Raw genomic sequence first — 20,254 nt, forward strand, 5'->3', positions numbered from 1 at the left:
AACCCCTGGAGTATGAGGTGATATCCCTCTTTTTGCCAGCAAGTTGCAAGTTTTAATAAATTTTGTCACTTCAGTTTTTGCACACTTGATATTAGCCTTTCCACCAAGTGAGCAACTTCCAATACATTCCATAAAAAAAGGACTGTTTTAAAAACCTGCAAGTCAAACAAATATTCACACATGTTGTTTCAGAGCAAGTAAACCAAGAAACACCAACGGGCTCATCATGGAAAGGTTCTGCAGTGTGATAGCACAGAACCTCACAACTGCAGCTGCAATATTCTACTGGTGTATTTGTACAGAGCCACTGGGGCAATTCTGACCATTTATGTGCTAAAAGACATCTAAAGAAAACTTAATTAGCTCGTGGCTCTGCCATTTGCGCATCTTTATCTCTCCCATCATGCCAGGAAGCAGAAGCAAAACTGCTGCTGTACTCAGACGTGGTGCAGTTACCTTTGTGCACACATCTGGAGGACAGTGAGATTTAAGGAGCTGTTGCTGTCAAGTCCTGAGCTAAATTTGCAGCACTTTTCCTACAGTGGTTCTTGAACGTGGCAGCAATAAGGAAAACATTAGTTTGTCTCACTTTCACGCAGTCTAAGGTAGCAGTAGGGCTTTTCAGACTGGAATCACAAATCACTTAGCACTGTGCAATTTAAGAAGGATGTAGAGGCTGCAGGTTTTCCATAGCAGGGCCCCATCAGGCTGTGGAGCCAGCCAGCAATCTGCCAGGATCTCCCTGAACACGCATTCTTGGACTGAAACCCACAGAGTGGAAAAGCTAAATATGCAAAGAAAGAGACATGCGTGTATAAACACATCTAAATGTTTAAGAGAAATATCTCTTAAAAGTGTCATTCAAATGATGGGCAACATATTAAAGTGATTCTCCTCGACCAACTGCAGAAACCCAGCCCAGAAGCCCCTTCTGGGTTCATTTAGCAGAGGTGCTGTCACACACGGGGCACAGCCAGCTGGTCACTCAGCCTCACAGCTGCTGTCCTGAAGAAGCAGGCTGACTGATTTTCCCCCCACTGCATCCACATATTCTTTTCTTACATAACCAGTCATCTGAAGAATGGGAAAAAAAACACAAACCCTCATCTGTGAGTGGGCTGAAGGTACCAGTTAAGATGTAAAGGGTTGCTCTTGTCAGATGAGTGATTTGTCAAGCTACTGTCTCTCAGCAGGAATATGGGGAATGACTGTACAGGCTCGTTTCAGTGCACAGTAAAGCAAGTTAGATTTAAGATGCTTAAATCCCAAAGTAAACTAATCTGCTTCCCTGTGTACTGAAATCAGCTAACAGGTATTGCAGCTCCGTTCTGCACTTTGGATTCAGGGCAGCAACCTGGAGTTGAGGGATGACTGACAGGTAAGGGACAATGTTCCTTTCATGGACTCCAACTGGATGTAGAAAGAATTTATCAGTCTGCATCAACAGAGCTGAATAGAATTGAAGGAGCACTGCTGGCAGGTTTTTGAATTAAAAATATAAGTATAAATGTATTAAATATTCTGAAATAAAATTTTATTAGCCAAATGGTTTCTTTTTTTTTGGTAGTAAATGGCCTGAGTTTTAAAACTAGTAGTGGCAAGGAGACACACACACACTGGTCAGTGATAGTCATCCACAAGAAACACTTTGTGGATACATCAGTGCTCCAGGCTCTCCGCTCTGCCCCATTCCATTTTCTCTTTGATGTCACTAAGTTATTCATCTTATTAGTTCAAGCTTTATCTTTCGATCAAACTTCTGTAATGCATAATTTGGAAATGAGTTTCTTAGAGGGACAAGAGCTGTCAAACAGTAACCCCTATCAGATCAACCCCAGCAAAGTGGTAACAGCTTGGGACAAGTCGGAGCCAAAGTTGGAATTTTAGAGCATACGTGCAAGTTATTATTTTCCAAAAACCACAGTGTTGACATTACAAGGGAGGAAAAGAGAGGAAAGATCGTATCTCCCGAGTCCTTGATCAAATTACTTCACAATTCACCCACTAACCCTATCCCCTGGTTCCCATAACAGACAACAATCTGAGACAGAACAAGCCTGTGGATTTTAGAGCATTAAGGGGGAAAAAAGGGAACAAACTACAGTGTTGCAACTAAATCTCTGGAGGATGTAGAAGCATTCAGAGGTATTTTAAATAACAGAGTAATTTTATTGAATCTTGGGGGACAACTCAAAATTATCCACAGTCTATGTGCAAGATATAAGAACTAGGAGCACAGAACTATGGAGTGCCTGCAATTTCCTATAGTTTCCCCCAGCAAACTTTTCTCAAAGTAATTGTCAAAGATATTAGATTCCAGGATTTCGAAGATGGTATCTGCTAGTTCTTAATTTATCCCAGCCTCTCATCTTTGAAGCAATTCAGTTTCTGTCTCAGTGCCTAATTTCCATTTTACACGTCCTATAATTGTGTTTGTCCTTTTGTCCTTTAAAGCTGACTTCTGAAAGATTCCCATCATTAACACATCTACAAAGAACAAACAACTCGCTCCCTTTCTGGGTCCCTCGGTTGAGATCTAATTATTAAAGTTATAATTATGTTTTCTTATATATTTTAATAAGTTGGAAATTGCTTTAGATTTCTCTTTTACAGAAAGTTGTGGGCTTGGACACTTCTTTCTTGTGGAAGGGATGTGTGCTTTGCAGAGCTTTCAGATGCTTCACCTTTAAACTAACTTGTTGCATGAATTACTGTTCACCTTCTATCAAGTGCTGGTTATTTTTTATCACATTTAAATTCTTACAGTTTCCCTCTGCACACTTAGGAACTTTTCTCAGCCTACAAATCTTATGCAGGGCTCCTAGAATTCCTTACTAACACTTTTTAAACACTTCAGCCCATCTATCTTGTCTCTCCTTTCTTCAACATCTATTTCCTAAAGCATGAACTTCATCTTCTTAGAATATGGCAGTGCTGTGGACTTTTTAACATGTAAAACTAAGAGCTGGCAATCCCCCTCCAAGACTAGAAAAACATGAAAAATAACTCACAACACTGAGCTATGCCTAATTCATGATACAGACTCTTTTCTATACAGGAAAGTATAAATAGTGTCCACAGCTGTGCAATTTATCCTTAGCCATTAAATGTCTCCACAGCCTTACAATTTCTAAAAGTGTCTGCGCTGCCTACAAATGAGCTGCATTAATATAAACAGTGCACGAATGTCCAGAGAGGCTATAAAACAAAAGCCCCAAGAACAGACCTCAACTAAAAAGTGGCACCTTCAGATTAAAAAAAAAAACAAAAAACACGAGCTTGTAACTATTTCACAGTTGATCAATTCACCAAGAACCCCTTCCAGTGTTGTGATCCCTCAGTCCTGAGTTCCTGGTTTAGGTGCCTGGAGGGAAAACAAGAGCTTGCTTGAAAAGCATGGAGCCAACCATGCCCTCTGCACTGTGCCCGTGCACTGGAGGTACCAGAGCATCCTGGTTCCAGAGTTTTGGTCTGCTCTGACCCAAACACTCCTCCTGACAAAAGAGAGGATGAAACAACCCTGCGAAGACTGGCAAGATTGAAACAAGGCTTCAGCTCGACAGGTAGGCACGGGGATCCAGCTAAACATGGGCTCATTGGCTCAAGTCCTAAACAAACAAGTTCATCGTACAGATGCTACGGTTAAAAATCCAGCACTGCTCACTCACAGCGCTCTGCAGAGGAGTAAGGGAGGCTAAAATAAGCTGCACGCTGTATCTTATCTCCATTTTAAGAATGAGCAAGTTTCTTAACCTCTTTGTCTCAGTTTCCAAGGCTACAAGTGAGGCATGACAAAGGCAGGAAGAAAACTCATATTTTTGGCTCTCAGTTTTTTCTTTCTTGCTGTTCAGTCATCTTATCTTCCTGAACTCTGGGCTTTAGCTATTTAAGCATAGATATTATTCTGTGTTCAGCCTGTTTTCTTGGTGATTCTAAGTGGCTTTTCTTTTTTGCAAACGTGACCAATTGTTTGGTGCTTAAATTTGATCACTTCTTGCCTGCATGCACTTGGAAATAATCAAGGAAACAATACTCCAACCAGTACCAGCTGAGGAAAGGACACATTTCTATAAAATAAAGTTAAACCAAACAATTTTTAAAGGTATGTAAATGACGTGAGAGAAGACAGGAAACCACATCTAAAGTGCAAATCAAACCCATTGTTTTGTAAAATTTCTGGGTAAGCTTTGAAAAACGGCTTTTTCTACTTTTCTCCCGCAGATTTTCTTTGTTCACTACCGAAGTAAAAACAAAGCAACAGGAAAATGATGTTCCTCCTCCGCAGAGAAGTAATGAAGTCTCCTCCCCCTTCCAAAGGGGATCACAGTTTGCCAGCTTTGGCAGCCACCGGAGTATTTAAAATAGAAATGAATCCCAAAATGTGATTTGGCAGAGAACCGCTGAAACATTCAGCGAGTCTGTTTTCCCTCTTTTCCACTTCCTTTCTAACCATTCTAATAATATCTAGAGATGCTTTCCAGCACCTCGGGGATGAAAGGCACACAGAGCGGGCACCCGGACAAAGGAGCCCCGTGAACTTTAACACACATGCAGCACACGGATCAGACAGACCGGCTTTGTGCAGGGAGGGCTCCTTGTATGGCCACGTCCCAGCCCGCTGGGACACTTCCAGCAGCTGCTCCTGTTCTCTCACACAGCTACGGGAGGCACCCCCCTGTGCCTCCCAAAAACCCGGGAGGCATCGGCTCGTCCGGCACCGGGAAAAGGTGATGCCATCGAATTTTTGTGACAGGTTCCTAAGATTTTTCATAACACGAAGTCTTCATCTACAAGGAAGTGAATGCTCAGGCCAGAAGGCACAATATCTTAGGGATGTTTCAGGCAACGCTGCATTGAAAGAAAAGTGCAAAATACCAGAGATGACTCAAAGATAAGAACTCTTTACAGGGATGTCTGAATACCCAGCCAGACTGAAGCAGGATAGTCGGAGTCGGTATGCAAGAAACTCCACCCAAAACAATTGGTTTTGGGAAAAAAAAATTATTTAATATGGAACACAACTGGACACCGGGTGGGAAAAATAAGCCAGTTGTCACAGATGCTTGAAGCAATAACAGAAAGCGCGTTTTACTGACGGAGGTAAATAGGTTGGACATGAAAAAAAAACCATGACAGTTCATCTTTAAAGAAATGTTTTCAACAAGAGGAGCAGATTGCCTGGCAGGTATAACCACTACTTCATTGGACTTACATCTTTAATGCCACTGACTAGGAAGCTTTGTATATATAAATCAATCCATCTTATTCACTCACAGAATAAAAGCTGTTAAGCATTTCTGAACCCACAAAATATGAGCTTTGACATTCAACCAGCCAGGCAGGAGACTGATTCATACAGCAGCCTCAATTTGAAAGATGGGCAAAATGTCTTCCATACCTTTATGCAACAGCACCACACTACCAAAATAATCATGTTCAGGCTCTTGCAACATGCCTCCAGAAAATGTCAGGACCAAAACTTGCTCGTTCCAAGAGCAGAGAAACTTTCCAAGCATCAACATTTTGTCTTCTGAATGTTTTAAGCTTTAGAATTTTTATACTCTCATCCCGAGGCTGACAGTCGCTTCTGCTTTGCCAACAATGAAACAGTTCAGAGGCAGCAGCAGGAGGACTGAAAGACTGATTTCACAGATTATTGGTGCAGGCAGTGTTTGTAAACTGCTGACCCCAAACCACGGAGAACTGAGGGCCTTGCGGATCGAAGTGAGACTTCCACCTCGCAAGACAATTTAAATTGATTTGAAACCCCAGGTTAGCCTGTCAACTTTTCCTAAGAAAAAACCAAAAAACCCCCAAAACTTTTAAAGGAGTTCATTCTAAATGAGTCACATCAGCCCACCCGAGCAAATCAGCTCATTGTTCTGATTTCCCCTCCCTCAAAATGCATCGTGTCCTCAGTACAATGCACAAATAACCCAGGACTTGCCAAAAGCTGCCACCAAGCTCTAATTACAGCAGTCCTATTCTGTATATTCTTAAATCAAACGAGAACTAAATCAGCCTGCTAAAAACCAGGCTTCAAAGCCTCCAGTGCAGATTAAGAAATAAATCTCTGCAATGAAGTATCAGCCAGCTCAGCCTGCTTCAGAACCTCAGTGCAGGAAGATTTTAATTTTCTTGCTTAAAGATAAGACCGTGGCACACACGTGAAAGCTGCTGAGCAAAAGAAGTGACAAAAAGCATCAATTAACTGTACCAAGTTATTTTACATGCAGATCACTATTACTAAATGTTTCAGGCAACTTACTGGTATTCCCTCATTGCCTCTTTGGCTGCTCTCTTTTCAACTGATTCAGCTCCATGAGTTAGAATGCACTGTCAGAGTTTTTGCCATTTTGTTGGGAATACCATGCCCTATTTTAGATTTCACTATATTTTACAGAAGAGTTAAAAAAATTATGGGTGCACATCATTCTGCCAATCATTCTCCTCTCATCAAGCTTTTGTCATGACCTGACAATACCAAAGGACTTGAATGCATTTTACTGTTTTACAGACAGATTGCTTGATCCCCTGTCACAAATGATGGAAAACGTCATTTTGAGTCAACGATAAAACTTGTAACATTGAAGCTTCCTTACTTAAAAAGTATTTTTTCAGTCTCTGACTTGCAGTCTAAAAATAGCACAAATCTATTTTAATCTAGGTGCTCTACCCCTATCTAAAATTTTAAATTTCTTACTAAAACTATCTGAAAACTGAGTATCAAACTAAGCGTTATCCCGGTTTCCAAGTTTTTCCCGTTTCTGACCAATGCAGAAATTCATTCCAAAGACTACTCCCAAATCACATGGTGACTTTCCTTTTCTCATGGCTGAATACTTGAATACTCACCAGCAGGTTTGACTCCAAGCTTCTGATATGCAAGGCAGCCCTTCCAGCTCACAGGGAGAAATATTTAACTAGCAAAATGTACAGTTGCTCTGAACTGACTGTAACACATGACCTGGCATGTGCTTTGACAGCAAGTTTTTCAAGAAAGATGACAATACAACAGAGTTACAAAACCAAAATACAGCAGTGCCAGGATAAGCCTTTAGAAATACAATTTGTGATGTAAAGCAATAAATCTTTAACATTTGAACTAAAGACTGGAAGATTTTAGAAGCAGCAGCCTCACTGCTGAGTTTAAGAGACATACCCGTAAAGTATTATGGCAACTAAATAAATATTTACCATGGCTGTTTTCGAAAGGCTGGGTTAGCAAAGAGTGTAAGACAGTGAGAGTGCTCTGGATCCTCTTTTAAACACTGGAATAATTGACTGCAGGCACGCCAAGCTTTTAGTTCTCTTATTTGTAGAATCAGTAAATGATGGAGTTCTGGGTTTTGATAGGAGCAGAGTTAAAAAGTCATTTCACTCTGCTGCCTGTCCGCTTCCAACTCACAGGCAACTCACTAAATGTCTCCTCAACCAGCACCTTAAAGGAAAAAACCCTCAGCAAACCCAAGTCCCAGCAAATTCCTGGAAAGATGAGCATTTCAGTCACTCTCCCCAGACAGTGAAACGCCGGGTTCGTGTGCTGCTACGAGATTTAAAATCACCATTACCTTCCACTGCCTTCCTCTGCAGATATAAACGGACTCTTCCCAAAATATGAATACAGCTGGAGATTCAACATTACTTCCTAAGACAGCATTAATAGTCACTTGAAACAAATATATCTCTTAAGATATACATACATACAGATAAACTTGAGCTCAGACACACATAATTCTCAGTGTGAAAATAGAAAGCATCTCTTCTTTGAATCAAAGTTTGCAGAACATTTTTTTTTCCCCAAAATAATTGGGTTTGGGATTCAAATATTTCCTTAACCTGTGACCAGAGCAACATAGCGTAGAATAATCATTTTTGTCCAAATTCTTCACGGCCAAAGATAATTACAATCAGTCCTCTTGAACTATTGACTGACATTATACAGCTCAACTTTCACAAGTGCTAAAATGTCAGAATTTTCTAGGAAACTGTAAAAGTACATTTTTTTTCCCCTTCACTCAAAAGGCATTCTCTTTTCTAATTGTGACTGCCTTTTTGCCAGATTCCAAAGTAGACAGTTCAGCCCCAAGTCTGCTTTGTCCACCAGCCTCTAATTATGAAGAGAAAGAAGAAATAAAACAGAGAAAATGAGTAACTTGAACGAGATTTCCAAAACCTAACAGCTTCCACACTTTGTGCCAACATTTCCTCAGGAAGTTATAACTTTATACAGAGAAAATTCCAATGATTTTGAATTCTGTAAGTACTAAAGAAAATATTTTCTATTCAAAACATTGCACATTTAAGCCTCCTATATGAACTAAGGGGGCCTTTTGGTCTTACAGAGCAAGAATATAGGAAAACATATTTGGGTTTACACGGCTACAAGCAGCAAATACTTTAGTGAAGCAGTAAACACTTAGTAAAGCCAAAACAAAAATTTGAGATCATGCTCAGAACTTCAAAAAACTTCAGTGTTATGTAACAGAAAGCACAAAGCTCAGGAGAATTGTTCATCTGAAAAATATGAAAAAAAAAACAACAAAAAAACAACCTTTCAAAACAACATATTTATTCCAACTCATCTTCAAGAGGCTGAAGAGACCACATCCCCTCTATCTGATTTTCCACAGGCATACCCTGTGAAACAGTGCAGACACAGCAGGGTCCCACCAATTAGCAAAGCAGAATTCAGACAGATAGTCATCTTCATCACAGGAAGTCTCAATTTTTCTCTCTCATGGAACAAAATAAAGAAGACAGACCTATATTTCAGCATTTTTTTCCTTATTCAAAGGCCAGATTGCTGATTTTTCAGGTGCTGTGCAATTAACTTCAGGAATCGGATCCCTTTTGCTCTCTGCATATTCTGGTTTTACGTGGCACGGTTTTGCACCCAAGGATATGGAAGTGATGAGTTAATGTGGTATGTAGAGTGTGTTCCTTATCAGCCCGAGAAAAGCACCCCAGGAAAAGATGATTGTTCTCCTGCCTTTTTTAAGGTCTCAGAATACAAACTGAGTCTCGTTCATCTCTCAAATTAATGAGCAGAGTTCCTTTTTTTGGAGTGTGTGACAGCTCTCCCAGTTAAAGCAGATCATAAAACCTCTGCCAAGAAAAAAACCCGAGCGTGTTATAGGCACAACAAACTGCTACAGGTACAGACTGATGACTGCAAAAGCACCTCTGAGACAGCAAGTCCTGCACTGATGAGTCCCAGGGAGGATACAGGACCTGCTCAGGTTTTTAGTTGTCCCCTGGATAGAATTTTTCAGAACTTTATAAAACAGATTATGCAGGCAGGGCAAATATTTTACTGTGCATCGTGCAGTGAACATTTATACATCTGATACACATTTACCTGCAGAACAACTGCCCCTGCAACTTCTGGAAGAAGCCACAGGAAAGCAGTGATGGAAACAAAACCTCAACCCATGTGGCAAAACCAGTTAAATTAAAAGTAGCTGGAATCTACAGATCTAAAATACCTAATCACAGACATTTGTAAACTGGCAGGGGAAAGCCAAAAATTACATTCCCCCCTCCCCCCCCCCCATTGCCTTATGTTCACCAAAGGAAAGAACCAAAGTTTTAAAATTAGAATCATAACTGCTCCCATATCCCTTGAAATACAAGCCTGAGTGCATAAGTGTCTTGCTTATTACAAGCAAAAAAACCCCAAGAAGCCACATCCACCTGCTGTAGAGAGACTGATGTTGATAGGAGATGGTTCCTCTCCAGTGTATACACTAATGACAGTGCTATCATTTTTGGGAAAGCAGAGCTTTCACTTGTTTAGAAACTGATACTGATTTTCAATTATTTCACTTGTTCAGTAATTTTTTAACCACAGCTCAGCTATTTGCATCCAGCACAATCACAGCAACTATGAACCAATCCTGGCTGCTTATCTTTCCAGTATATTTTCCATCTTTTATTGAGATTACTTGATGGGAAAAGTACATCAACTCTCTTCATCAACACAACAAAAAAAATGCTCAGTGAATTATCTATGTAACACAGTTGCAGGGACTACTGGCTGAACTTATAACGCCCTAAATCAGCAGGGGGGGCTTACCAGTGAACATCATATTCATTAGATGCATTAATATTTCCTCCTGCATTCTATAGATTTCATTTTCTTTGGCTCTTTAAGAACTTCTTCATGAAAGCTCCCAAAGTCAGCTTTCCATGTAGACAGAACAACATTTAATATGCAAAGAACTGCAGGCACTGAACTCCAGGGAAAATACCCAATTATGTAACATTTGATACCTTAAATTAATTCCCACTTATTTAAATGCTGTTGCTTTGGTATATCACCTCTTTACTGATTTTTTTTCCCCATAAGAATTATTAGTGTATGCATGAACCTTCCATCAGGTGCCCTGGCAGTTGTGTAGGAATGTTGTAGAAAATACTATTAATTCCACAGACTTTTCCATAATCCCCTCGGGGAGAGGGTTTGAGCAGAACCCGATAATCCATGCTGGTTATCTTTTTCAACATGTTTCTATACAACACTGTTTCTCACTCGGCAAATTTGGCTTCAAAAGGTCTGTCTGTCGCTATCTCCATTGTTCAGGAATAGCTCTGTTGATTTACACTGATAAACAAAGATAATGTACAACCATAAGCAATGAAGTCAATCTGCAAAGGACAGAGCAGGAAAAAAAAGCCTGCAATTTTATCACCATTATGTACTAGAAAGAAAAATTACAGCCTTGGGAGGGGAAAAAAGAAAAAGGTGGGGGGTGAGAACTGGACGCCTTTTTTTTAATCACCACCTCTTGCTATTTCCAACACCATGCAATCCAGTATTATTTGCAGTAGTGAATGAAAAGAATGTATTTACTGAACCCCCTTCTGATGCTGAGTGGCAACAGCCACCAGAAAGGAACCTGATTCAGCTTCTGTCTTTGAAAGCAACAAACAATCAGACACTTTCACATTCCAACACGAAGAACAACAGAGATAATTATGCAGAACACGGGAGAACTCACCATGACTAAAGCTCCAGTGCAGCTGAGGAATCTCCATCTAAACCACCCTGCAATCTCACCTTAAACCTGCAAAGCTGTCGCAGGAGGTTTTTCATGGCAACTGTTACTAACAGCGTCTCTCTATCAACTGCTAAAAACAGGTACTTTATATACCAGAGTGCAACACTCCTCTGGTGTACCAACTAAAACAACCAGCTCTGGAAGAGATTTGCTTTCCCTCTAAGAAGATAAGCAGGTTAACTTGTAGGGAACCATGAACCAGCACCCTGCCTGCCAACAGGTTCATGGAGCAAGATGCCAATTGGGATGGAACTGATAGAGCTCACAGGGTAAACGAAATACACGTTAAGCTCTGAGCTCTGCTTGTACTGACATCTTTTCCTCCCAGGGATGCTGCCCTTGCTGCACGAGGAATACTTACTAGGCAAAATTCACAGGCACAGGAACACTTCAAGCTTCAGCAAGATTTGTCCTAACACGCCTTCCTTTTCTGCACTTCCCAAGCAATCTTTTCTAGCCAAAAACACTGACCTTTAAACACAAATCTGTCTCACGTTAAGGCCTGCAATAACACTTTCAAAATTCGGTTGTTGCAGATGAAAGGTGTGTTATCGACAGCTTCATAAGCAGCAGAGCAGGTTTGAGACTTCCCTCCTTGCATTTTTGCTTCCTTCCTTGGCATTTTAAATTAAAAAAAAAAAAATCACAGTACAAAGATACAATTTCATGTATATAAAGCTTTAGAATAGTCAACATTTATGGCTTGGATTATGTTTAACACCAAGTTCAGTGAATTGTTCCACTGACTTACACCCGACAGCAAACTGTTGCACAGTCACGGCCTGGGTAACTGATGACACAGAGATCTTTCATGTGCCCCTCACTCTCGATATCCTCACTCTGAGCTATCTCCCTGCTTCTAAAAACAGAGAACATCTCCAGTTTACAGTACAAAAGTCATTAAATAAACTGTCTTCTCCAAGGATCATTCCAAACGGCAGGAGTCACCCTCCTTAACCATATAGTTACAGACTCAAAAGTCTGAGACTGGAGAATATTATGCAACCTGTTTTTAAGCAAAACCACCCAATCTAGACCAGGGAGGCAGAGCAGGACAATTAGCAAGGCTCAAAGCAAATGGAAAAACAATTACACAACATGAGTTACTCCCCCATGGAAAACTCCTATACTAATATTTATTCTCTCCCAGCTGGTATGTATTTGCATTTAACTTCAAAGTTTATTAAAGCAATGTAATTGTGAACCTTTACAGAAGGAATCAGTGATTTTAATGGGGTTCCAAACAGGCTCAGGGGTCACTCTGCAGAAGACTATTAGGGGATAAAACAAGGTAGAGAGAAAGGCAGTACTTGCTTGGAAAAAAAAAAAAAAGGTGCTAAAAGACTTAAGAGGTACCCAAGGACAGAGTCAGCTCAAGAGCTGTGGTAATTTTGAGTGTCTCTATTACCTTCAGACATGCATGTTTCAGAATTTACTGGCCAATCCGAGGGGAGATGACATATTTTTAAAACCTTCCTCTTGCTGCATTAAAACAAGTCCACAGAAAGGACATCAACAAGTATAAAAGCAAAACAATGACAGTAAGAGGCAACTTGGCAGCAAGAGCATCTGTGATGTACACAGAGACTCACCAAGAGGGGATATAACATGAAGTCAGTGTGGAATGATGTCTATATTTGTTCATGTTTATAGTGCAGAGTTAAATGTCTTTTTAATGTGTGTGAAGGTTTTCCTGACAGTAAGACCCTCAGAGGTGGAAGATGTGTATATATATATACAAAAATACATACACTCAAAATGTCCATTTTCTGTGTTATGTACCCTCTCCCTCCTTTGGGGAGCTTTGTAGAGGGGCCTGTACAAACACAGGCACGAATCCAAGAAGGAACATTTCAGGAGTGACATCGGTTTTACGAAAACAGCGGAGGTCAAACGGCGACTGCACCACTAAACGGCTTCCTACAGAACCTCTACCCAACAATACAATCATCCAAATCCACCAGAACACCAAGAAGGTTGCATTTGGCAAACTGTGTGCTAGTAGCAGTATTTTCTGAAATAGCACTAACTTTATCAAGGCAGTGATCTTACTTTTTAGCACCACACCGAGCTGGTGGCTCAGACAAGATGTTACTAAAACAAGTATTGCTCGAAGCCTACAGTGTTTAGCCTGGCATGGTTTTTATCCGTTTGTTTACTGTGATTTCAAAAAACTTTGCTAAAAACATCTCCTGCAGTCAACGGGGACTGTATTAAGACAGTTGAGCATTTATGTTTCAGTGCATGTAAGGTGTTTTTTTTTTTTCAAATGAAATATTGCTCTTAAGTAAAATGTGGGATAACGTCCACAAATGGAAAGATTTTAAAGTGTCTTTCCCAGTTAATATTTGTAATTTTTTGCACTTTAAAGGGATGAAATACTCATTCCCCTCCATGTTGAGGAAATTAACCATCCCCTGCTCTAAAACCTGCCAACCAAGAAAAATATTCCTAAGCAAGAACTCTGAAGGCATTTTGAGATTCAGACAACAAATTAATGCTCTTAAATACTGTTTTACACATTGTATTTGCCCATCTTTTAAACATAAACGTAACTATGTGGTGCTCAAAGTGCAGATATTCAATAGAGATCATTGTGATCCTTGTTACTGTGACTGTAATTCATGCAAAAGCATCTCATTAAGGCCTGGCCCATACACAGCAGGTGTGGGTAGTGAGCCCAAGGAACCTGCTACTTGGAGATTTTTTTCCAAGTACTCACACAGAAAGGAAACCAGTCAGGGTGACAGTTCTCCCCAGAATCAAAGACTTAAAAAAGAAAATCCATTGCAGGTTGATTACAAAATACTTCTCCAAGTGGTGTGGTTTAAAACTGATTTTACCCTCATCCTGCACAACAATATGTGATTACTGGGAAGAGAGAAATGATGAATGAGGCTTCGAGGGGTTCTGAAATCCTGTTGTTATTGTTACCACCTGAACAACCCCAAAAACATCTGTGGTAAAGCCACTTTGTAACTTGGTGAGTTAACAGGGTAACTTTTGTAATAGCTGATGGGGTCCCAAAAGAGATTCAATTTACAGAAGGTGACCTCAGAGTTACCACCCACCACGTGGTTTTCTTCTATCCATATTTTCAACTATCAGGCAATCTCAAATTAACTCAGTCCACTTAAGGAGATATGGGGAAAGAAATTGCTCTAGTGACTCAGGCACTTTATCTTAGGGAAAAGGAAGACTGAAAGTTTCTTACATGCTTGATAATTTCTGCTTTTGATCTGGAGAACACAGAAGAAAATACAGAGCCCGCGACACTAAACCACAGTTTGGGGAAATCTGAGCTCAAACACTGGACAACCAACTAGAATTGTTACCAGGTAAAACCAAGTCATTTTTCCTTGCTGCTAACACTGCAGAAATTCTAAAGCTGTCACACCTCAGTGTATATTGTTGATTTGCTCCACTTTACCCTGCTTTAAAAGAGTGAAAGTCAGCTAAGCAAGTCTTATTCCAGTTTGCAGCCTGTATTTTTCCACTCTGGATTTAAAACTGTACAGCAATGGAAATCGTACATTATTGTGCTGATACATAAGAAACAATGAAGGCATTTCAGCCTCAGGCCAGTGTAAATCCCAGGGCAATACTCAGTCCTTACACAGCGGTCATGTGGGAGCACAGGAGGGTGGGAAGGCTGGTGGTGCCAATAAAGGTCCCTGCACTGGCCTGTCACAGGTGATGAACTCACAGAACGTGGCACCAAACTCCTCTGGGTACCAGCATGGAGAACCCAAAGCTTTTCCCCACCTTGGGACTGGAGCCCCACGTCTCCTCCTCCAAAATCCATACTACTTTACGTGCACAGAGAGTGGATTTTGCCTCACTGGTGATTTTTGGTTGCCACTAGCAGCCAGTAAATGCTACATATGGCCCCCAAATAACTTTACGTTATTTCTTCACAGTTGGCTTCAACTAATAAACCCAAACATGTTTTACAGATTATTATTTTTGTACTCTAAGTAGGTTAAAAGCATCTGGAGGTATTAATAGCAGAAAGATAAGGAAGTTTTAATTTCAGTTTCCCTGTGTCAGGTGCTTTCTCTGCGAGCTCTTTTCACGTCACAAGGTACTCCACCAGTTCTCAGAGTGCTGCTCACCGGTGCAGCACCATCCCCTCCTCACACTCCTGTCATTTGCATTTCAATATCCTACCCATACCCGACCGTCAGCTCTGACACACCGACTACGCGGGAGGGAGCAGCTCGGCAGGATTCCTCGGGAGCTGCAGGAAGTGGGAACATTGTGGAAGGTGGCAGGAGACAGACCTCGCCTCGGATCCGTACCCGGCAATCCCAGTGCGGACCTTTGGGGCTCTGTTTTCAGGGGCTGGGGAAGAGAAGGTCCAACAACCTTACACACAAAGAAAAAGAGAAAGGACTGTTAACGCCACCTGAAATCCGATCGCATCAGGCAGCAACCAGAACAAGAGGAGCAGCGACAAGGATTAAAGCTGCAGATCCCTTCAGAGGGAAGGGCGAAGAAAACCTGGGCAACTATAGCAGGGATGGGAGGGGCTAATCCTAAACTGGGATGAGGGGCAGCTGGAGGGAAAAGGGCAGCCTAAGAGCAAAGCCCAAACAGGAAAAGGGAAAAGGAAAGGAGAGACACAGGAGTGTAAATTCAGAAACAAAGTGGAGAAAAACATGTTACAACTTGTTAACTGAGAGTAAGCTTTTCTCATACATATTTTTCATAGCATGATACAGACGGTTAGCAGTGATTGCCAACGTCTGTGACCCTACCCAGTAACTTACAATAATTATCTTTGTATTTTACTATCTCGTTTAGGCAACAGAAATCAATATTTAGGAGGCATTTAGCCAAACAGCATCTGCCCTTTACTTCTCTTTAAATGACTGATTCCAACCAATTCCTTCACTTGGAAAGTAAGCAGAAAAGAATACATATTTTGGTAAACATGCCTGCAAGTGGATTTTCTGAGGAGCTGAAAAGTCAGAAATGCAAATTACCCAAGGAGCTGAAATGGTACTTTGCCTCCTTGCTCTCTCTTTCTCAGACGCAGCCATAATAACTCTTACCCATACCTAGGGAATGCTGTTGCTTCAAAATAACTGTATATTTATTTACGTAGTTAATGCGTGTTCTAAAATAGAAGGAAATGCAAGCATTGCATCCATTATCAACTGCAGCTGGGTAGAAGTGCCTACCAGGCAGGCAAGTCTGCTGGCTCCTTTGGTGCCTCCTGCCCAAGCTCTGAAATCACACCCCACCTGCCACTACTGCGCAGGTGAGGCATTTGAGCCAAACAGAACTATAAAAAAAAAAAAAGTTATTTAGCAAGTCTGTGGATTAAGTTATCTACGTGAGATATCCTAACAAGAAGGTAAAGCCATCAAGAAATGAATGCATGAGGTTAATCATGGAAAGTTACTCATGGAAAAATTGGTAACTCACTTCTTGCATAGTTCTACATTTTAGAGACTAAAAATGAGGTTTCTCTGAAAACACACAGAGCAGTAACTTTGCCAGGAAGATGCTTCATCTGGATAAATCATCTCAGCCACTTTCCAGACAAAACCTTTTAAACCACGGTGAAACCAGAGATTGAGAGCTCTAACCAGTCAAAAGGACCAAATAAAATCTCCACAAGTGTTTGCTGCTCTGCTACACCACTGGAATCCAACTGTCTAGATGAGGCTATAAGTCAATAGTCACACGGGATTAGGTACATCTCGTTTGCAACAAAGGTACTCGCTCAGCTGGCAATTTCAAACAAGTTTAAGTAAACTCTCTAACTACAGAACCTAAGCACGGGAATTCCGTAAAGTCTTGGCTCCTAAAACAAGTCCACGTTCTTTCCTTCCTGCCCATACATCTCCGTGTATTATTTTTTTTTTTAAGTATCCGAGAATAAAGTGCTTTAGCAGACCTTAGACAGCCTTTAAGCCACAAAGAGTAAGGGGAAAAACTTTGGAGGCACTTGAGCAGCGATTAAAGACAAACGAAAGCCAAGCCTTACAAAGACCTGAAATAAACAGAAATTATGTTCTCTAAGAAGGGACCCCTGTTAAATTCGAGGTCGGATATCCACCACACAACGCTCCCCCTCCTCCTTGTGCTCACGGAGGGACAGCCTGGACATTCTGTACCAGGTATCAGTTGTTCCGTAAGTAACCAACACCTGCGAAGCGTTTTTACATCGTTTCACTTGCTGTCCCAGTGCAAATCCCAGCCTTCCCAGCCTGGCCTCAACTTCACCCGCTGTAAAGACCGGCGAGCACACCGACCTACCTGCGAGTCCAAAATAACCCTCGAGAGGAAGGGGGAAGCACCTGGAGAAGGACGGAATGCAGCCACACACGTACACAGCAACACGCGGAGTCTTTCAAGTCAGGAATTCTCGGTAATAACAGAGCAGGGACAGAGCCGCGGCAGGGACAGCATCCACCCGGCCACCTCCGCAGCGGCTCCATCCCGGGGAGTTCCTCGAAGGTGCCCGCCTGGCGGCGGCGGGCGTTCCCCGGCCGGGCAGGGCGCGGGATGGAGCGGGCGCGGGGAGCGCCCGGGGCTGCGGGCGGGCAGCCGGGGCCCCGCGCCCCGCCGGGGGCAAGGGCGCTGCGCGGCCCCGCGGGGGCCCCGGCGCGGCTGTGCCGGCGCCAGGCGGGCTCTGTGGGCGCCGCTCCGACCGGCGGGGGCCTCGGCGAGGGGCGCCGGCGGGACCCCCGCGACGGGCCGGGCGGGCGGCGGCTGCACCCGCGGCTCCCCCCTCATCCCGCCGGGGCCCCTCTGAGGAAACTCGACCGCCGCCACCACCACCGCCGCCCCGCTCCCCCCAGCCTCCCCCGGCGGCGCGGAGGGCCACCACCCCCTCCACCACCCCTCACCTGGCGGGGGCTCCCCCAGCGCCGCGGCGGCTCCGTGCGGGGTGCGGGCTCTGCCGCTGCCGCCGGGCCCGCCGAGGACGCGGCTCCGGGACGGGGCTGCGAGCGCCGCGCCCGCGCAACCACCAACTCCGGGCGCCGCCCCCCGCGCGCGCACCGCCGCGAGGCCCCGCCCCTCCGCCCGCCTATTGGCTGCGACCGCCAGGGGGGCGGGGCGCGCCTGAGGGAAGACTACAGCTCCCGGCGTGCCCCGCGCGGCCCTTTAAAAGCGTCCCGTGGGTCTGCGCGCGCTTGGAAGTGGTGTGTTTTCGTCCGCGGACGTGAAGTAGTCCCGGCGTGTTGTTTGCGCTTGGGCCCCACACAGGGTCGCTGAGGGAATGGCCGTGGCGGGCGGTGATTCACGGGCACTCCCGACCCAACTGGACGTTCTCCCGGTAGGTTCCTCCTGAAGAGGAGGGAGGGCTGCTGTGAGGCGGGAGCGGAGGGATCCGGGCGGGCGGTGACGCGCCTTGCGCGTGCGGGCGCGCGGCGGCTGCGCGGGCTGAGGGGACCCGGCCTGAGGGGACGCGGCCGCCCCGGCCCCGCTCGGGAGCCGCCCCGGCAGGTCAGTGGGAGCACCGCGGGCCCTCCACCTTTCCTCGCCTGCCGAGGGCGGGCGGCGCTGGGTGCTGTGGGCCGCCGGTGAGGGGGGCCTGGGGGAGCCGCCGGAGCTCGCGGGAGGCGAGGGGGAAGAGCCGGGTGAGGGTCTGAGCTTTAGGCTTTCAGTATTCTCTCTTACGTTTCTTCCCTTGGTTCCTGCAAAGCCATAATGTTTTATGGCTCCTTAATTGCGTTTATTTATCCTTTCATCGCGTCCACTTAAAGTTCCCTTGTCAAGCAGGTCTCTTATCACAGCGTGGGTTTTTTGATACTTCTGTCCAGGTCTTCACATTCTGTTCCCTGTCCCCGAGGAACTGAAGTCCCTTATCCTTGAGGCGGCAAAAAAAAAGGAAGAAAAATAAAAAAGCCCCGACCGTAGGGTTGAAAACACCGGAGCCACGTGCCCTTTGAGGCGCCATTCATTGCAATTCTCTGGAAAAGCAGCGCTGGAGTGGAACTGGTACGGCCCTCCCTGCCTTGGGCGGCGGGGAACTGAGCGGGGATGTCCTGTGAGGGCAGCGGGGAGCAGCCGTGGAGCTGCCTCTTGGAGATACTCTTAAGAAAAAGACCCCCCCAAAACTACCTTGCGAGTGAGAAGAATTGGTGTAACTGGTTAAGAAAGGTGTCTAGAAAAACGAGAGAGGGCTTTTTACTGAGTAGAAAAGAGGGAAAGTCCCGTTGGCAGAGGAAAAGAGCTGCTTTCTAGAGAAGTGGCCTCCAACTTTTTTGGCTGTACGTGCCTATCACGGAAACACTTTTTAGTGTGCACCTCTCATTTATATGTACTTACTGATTTATCACTTATATGCAGCTGTTACTCTGCGGATGCATACGTTAGAATGTATGCTTGAACATAGAAATTGAGAAAGAATAAGATGAAGATGAAATAAACACTATTTAAAAACCTTTCTCAATACTATCAAAAAATGTTTTTCCCCTCCCCTCAGTGGGAATGTGTGGGTCTTTCCTACCCCTCTGCCTTGCATGCAAGACCCACTAGAGAGACCACTTTTATAGCACACATCTGTTACTCTGAAATGATCATTCTTAATTTCATAAGAATACAAACATAGTCAGTTGTTGAAAACACAGAATTTATGTTCATGGCCTGTTTTGGTTTTTTGTTTGGTTTTTTTTTTTTAGTCCAGGCTGTAACCCAGTGGCTCAATCTATTTAAAGACAGTGAAATGATAGTGAAACACTGTTTTATCATCTTTTGTTTTTATTCACACCTACATTATGTGCTTGTTAAAAGTGATGAGGTCTCAGCATTTTAGAACCTTACCACTTGCTGGCTCATACTTTAGAGTTGAGGAAGTTGAGGCAAAGTGATGGAACTTTTTTCCTGTCCTGATTTCTAATCTGGCATGTCCTGCAATAGAAGTGGAGATTGCAAATTTGAAGGAGATTTGGTCTTAGAAATGGTGGTTAAAGCAGAGTATTTGGGTTGGTCTCAAAATTCCTAAGTTAGCTCTTGTACAGGACACCAGCACTTTTCAAAACAGAAAAACTGGAGACTGTGTGATCTGACCCCCCTGTCTTGATTGTAAATTTAGTATTTTTTTCCTTTGGTTGCTCGTGGTGTGACACAGAGCGGGTAAGGTGACAGGTGCACCTTTTATGGCTCAGAAAAGGGAGAAGAGAACTGTGTTTATTACAGTGACCCTTCTTCAGCCCCTGAGAGGGAGGGTC

General features: G+C 43.6%; 2 protein-coding genes across 6 annotated transcripts in view; both read left to right on the forward strand.

The window, feature by feature from the left end:
* Positions 1 to 18,365: 18,365 nt before the first annotated feature.
* The window catches only part of EDC3 (enhancer of mRNA decapping 3), a 649,718-nt gene continuing 647,829 nt past the window's right edge, over positions 18,366 to 20,254 (forward strand). The window contains exon 1 of one of the 2 annotated variants that reach the window (XM_027888174.1): positions 18,366 to 18,407. The gene's annotated coding sequence lies outside the window, so the exon portion shown is untranslated. The remainder of the gene's footprint in view (positions 18,408 to 20,254) is intronic. The other variant, XM_027888190.1, reaches the window with a different exon arrangement.
* The window catches only part of HMG20A (high mobility group 20A), a 38,612-nt gene continuing 36,806 nt past the window's right edge, over positions 18,449 to 20,254 (forward strand). Inside the window, exon 1 of one of the 4 annotated variants that reach the window (XM_027888273.1) lies at positions 18,449 to 18,527. The gene's annotated coding sequence lies outside the window, so the exon portion shown is untranslated. Of the gene's footprint in view, positions 18,528 to 18,683; positions 19,023 to 20,254 lie in introns of those variants that run through there. The other 3 variants (XM_027888301.1, XM_027888292.1, XM_027888264.1) reach the window with 3 other exon arrangements.

This window comes from Empidonax traillii, unplaced genomic scaffold (assembly GCF_003031625.1).
Source record: "Empidonax traillii isolate 1590-97213 ecotype Southwest subspecies unplaced genomic scaffold, ASM303162v1 scaffold12:size2584012, whole genome shotgun sequence".
Taxonomy (NCBI): Eukaryota; Metazoa; Chordata; class Aves; order Passeriformes; family Tyrannidae; genus Empidonax; species Empidonax traillii.